The sequence below is a fragment of the Acipenser ruthenus genome, chromosome 17 (genome assembly GCF_902713425.1).
Source record: "Acipenser ruthenus chromosome 17, fAciRut3.2 maternal haplotype, whole genome shotgun sequence".
NCBI classification, from domain to species: Eukaryota; Metazoa; Chordata; class Actinopteri; order Acipenseriformes; family Acipenseridae; genus Acipenser; species Acipenser ruthenus.
This window is the reverse complement of record NC_081205.1, coordinates 18734820-18738835: the sequence shown is the minus strand read 5'-3', so window position 1 is coordinate 18738835 and position 4016 is coordinate 18734820. Positions and strand designations below refer to the sequence as shown.

General features: G+C 35.5%; 1 long non-coding RNA gene across 1 annotated transcript; it reads left to right on the top strand.

The window, feature by feature from the left end:
• The first annotated feature begins 1380 nt into the window (after positions 1-1380).
• On the top strand, positions 1381-3048 carry LOC131697902 (uncharacterized). The gene is made up of 2 exons (XR_009307530.1): positions 1381-1627; positions 2020-3048. It is a non-coding gene; the product is annotated as an uncharacterized LOC131697902 (long non-coding RNA).
• The last annotated feature ends 968 nt before the right edge of the window (positions 3049-4016 follow it).

Sequence of the window (4016 nt, the reverse complement as noted above, 5' to 3'; positions counted from 1 at the left end):
GCCAAACTACCTGTTAACAGGTGCAGAAGTCTCATTGAGAGCTACAGAAAATGTTTGATTGCAGTGATTGCCTCTAAAGGTTGTGCAACAAAATATTAGGTTAGCGGTCCCATCATTTTTGTCCATGCCATTTTGATTTGTTTTATTATTTACAATATTATGTTGAATAAAAAATCCAAAGCAAAGTCTGATTTCTATTAAATATGGAATAAACAATGGTGGATGCCAATTACTTTTGTCAGTTTCAAGTTATTTCAGAGAAAATTGTGCATTCTTCATTTTTTGTGGAGGGGTACCAACAAATTTGAGCACGTCTGTATGTATTGAAAAGCTTTGCAAATATTCATAAAGCTCTTGAATACTTATTGTATACCTGTGATTAAAAGATCTGTGTGTCACACTTATAAAGCAAGAATACTTATATTTTAAGGGCTGATTTCGCTATTCACACACTTCTTTTTTTTCAGAATAAAACTAGTTTAATGAGTTTAAAAGTTTACAACAATTCAAAACAAGGATTTCAACTATAACAACTTAATACATAAATAAATAAAAATTATACATAAAAAATGCATGTTAACAGTAATACATAACTATTACTATTTCATACATATTTAATAAATAAAGATAAAAAGGTGGTATCCAAAATGTTTCTATCAACAGGCTTAAAGCTTTGCTCCACAATTTAATGAATAAATCAGATTTCTGTAATTTATAATAATAGTTTCTCTAATATTGCAAAAATTCTATTGAAGTGCATCTCCATAAATAATAGTGGACTGGTATCCTTTCAATTTATTTGGATCCAGAGTTTAGCAGTGGTCAGTAAAAACAAAATGACTCTTTTCTGAGATTTATTTATAATAGAGATGGTAATTCCCCCAAATAATTTGTTGAGGATCATTTCTTAAAAGTAATCCAAGGTATTACCATTGACCAGAATCCTTGTAATTTGATGCATTCCCAAAGCATATATATTAATGTTCCATGTTCACTGTCGCATCTCCCACAATTTGAATTCTGTTTTAGATTTGATCTGTATAGTTTATATGGTGTATAATGGCAGCGGTTTATAATTTTGAATTGAATGGAGCGAAGCTTAGCATTGATGGAGCAAATTTTAACATTAGAATTGATATAATTTTGGTCCAGTGAAGCTTCAATCCACACCTTTAAATTGTTTGAGAGCAAGCTTAAGTTTTCTAAAAGTTCTCATATTTTCTTGAGTATTTACACACTTCATTTGAAATCTAGCTGTGACATTGCACTGTTTCAGCACAGGCACAGTATTTCAACAGTCTTGTGCAACTGGCTTCTTATTGTGTAAACTGAAATTGCATGCCAATAACAGCTCAAGCTACAGGAGAAAGAGGAGGAAAATCTATTTTTATTTCTGTCAAACAGTATGGCAATAGTGTAACTCTTTATTGTAAGCAGGAATCCATTCGAGCTGCTTTTTCACGCAATGTTGACGTTATCAGGTGCATGCTAGCTCCGTTCTTAAAAAAAACTAAAAAAAACTAAATTTCAGTGACAAACGTTTCAACTAGAAGTCCTTTTCAATGTCTTCAAAAATCCATTCTCGATGAACACAATGCTCCTGAAACCATCGTTTCCACTGACAACAGTAAGGCTCAGACTTGTTAATTACATTCAGTATTTTTGGTATAAAATATCCTATAATGTTTTGGGCTACTTGTTGCTAGTGTTAATGTGATGGTACGGATACATTGTGTATCTTATGGATTTATTTTGTTTACCAACAAAGGAAAAAAGTATGAGATTGTTGACATTATTTTTAAGGGTTCAGTATTTTATTTAGAACATTTTGATTTTATTCCAGACATTAACAAAAATAAATAAATAGAAGTATGTATGTTAACATTTTTATATTGCCTAATAAGTGGTACTAAAATATTTTTATAAAAAAATCAATTTAGTTCTAGTCTATTTAGTTTACATAGACAGATTGTGCACATATCCTTGTCAAAACTACATTTTCTCTCATTCGTTGTCAAGGTTGCCCAACTTCATCAATAAGCCACAACGGTTGCCTTTTTAATCCCCAGTGGGCCCCGGACAGAGTACAATTGTTTCAGTATGTCTTAGCCAGTTGGTTGCCCCTTGATGGACTCCCCAGATTAAGTGCTTGCTATGGAAGCATGAACATGGGTCTTCTGGGAGTTGACCTTCATCCTCAGCTGGGGATCTGAGGGAGTGCTCTCAAATTGACTGATACCTCAGTTGGAGCAGGCTGGCCCATCACCAGGCAGTCTTGGAATAGGGGGCACAGAGGTCACTGCGTCTGGCCGATCAAGTATAATATTACTAAGGATAATCAAAAAAAGGAGTCACTCAGAACAGATCAGATTCTGTTGCTCTTAGGACAGACAGGCGTTGGGGTAATAACATCTTTGATATTGATACTGGAGCTCTTTGTGATTAACTTCCCTCAATAGGGAATCGGCACAATGGTCTCCTTTGTTCACCAAATATAAAACCTTCCCACAATGAGCCTTGGTTTAACCCCAACCACTTTATTGATGATTCTTAATGCTGACAGCAAGAAACAAATGGACTGATTGGGGGAAAATATATTCTCCAGCATTTGATTAAGCCTGGATCACACACCAAGTTAATTATTGTGAGTTTTATCTGTTTCAAAATACAAACATCAAGCCTGTTGTTATGTCTACTGGACCTGGCAGCCATAAATTCCTTCGTTTTGTACAAGGAATGCACTGGGGAAAATATCAGTAAGAGAGATTTCATCTTGAAGCTAGCCACAGAAACATTTTGATCAGAAAACTGCAAAGCAGCAGGCTGCTGCAGCTCAACCTGGATTTAATGCTGCACTGAGTGGCACACGCAGAGAAAAACATATGTTACTTTTGTTTTACATTTAAAAATACATTAGTTTTTACAGTTTTGTATGTACATAGACCTGTTTTCACCTGTTTACACACTAGTTTCTTTTGAAATATTTATTTTTATATAGTTTGTGCAGATATTTGATATGTCAAGCCTGAATAAAACTTTTGAGTTGTATCCAATAGTTTGTCTTTCATTTTTATATTAATGTTGTTTAAAATGTAACCGTAATAATGACTGTCGGCGGTGGTTTTAGGTATGAGTATAACCGCGGCGGTTCTAGTGTTAACAAAATAAAAGTTATTTTAACACGTGTGACCTCTGAGTTAATACCTCCCAATGCAAATTGGTTTCATCACTCACTGACATTCTCATATTCACTTTCCAGCATGTGCTTCTTCAACCTGTGCTGCATACCACTTGTCTGTCAGAGGGTGAGATCGCACACTGTATGCCACACTCTGATTGGTGGAAGTATTATTGGTGATCCAAACTGCAAATAAAGCCAAAATAAATTTCTCCAAAATGTCCCGTTATACGGTGTGTCAAAGAAACTATTAAAGGAAGGTTGGTGTTTCACTTAAAACTGGACATTAGGGCACCCAGGTTTATGTATGTCTGCCAAGAGAACCAATGGCACAGTGCCTGTACTTCCCACTAATCAGACAGCATACACGTTGTTGTGGAAGCTGAGCCCTTTCATTGATAAGGGAGTCCTGGAGTTCCTGCATAGTTCATGGATGTGTCGGGGGTACGTGAATTACGGCTCTTTTCGACCCCATATCAGCCTTGTGAAGCCATCTGAAAACCATCTGTGTAGAAATTCTAACCCCTGTTACATTTTGTAGGTCAACTGGGTAGCTGAAGATCATGGCCATGACTCAATCTGCATTTGGCAACATTGTGACTCTTATGGGTCTCCTGACAGTGCCACCGGTTTGTTATCAACTCCATATATGGGAGATAGACACAGTTTGGGACTGTGGAAGGGTAGTGTTGTGGTCAAGGCAGGACACTGAAGATTGCAGTTTTGAAAGATTTAAACAAAGAAATCAAAACTCAACCAAGAATTTTTTTTTTTTTTTTTTATTCATCACAAATCTTGCATATATGTATGTATCCCTGTTCATAAAAACGTTCTTTTT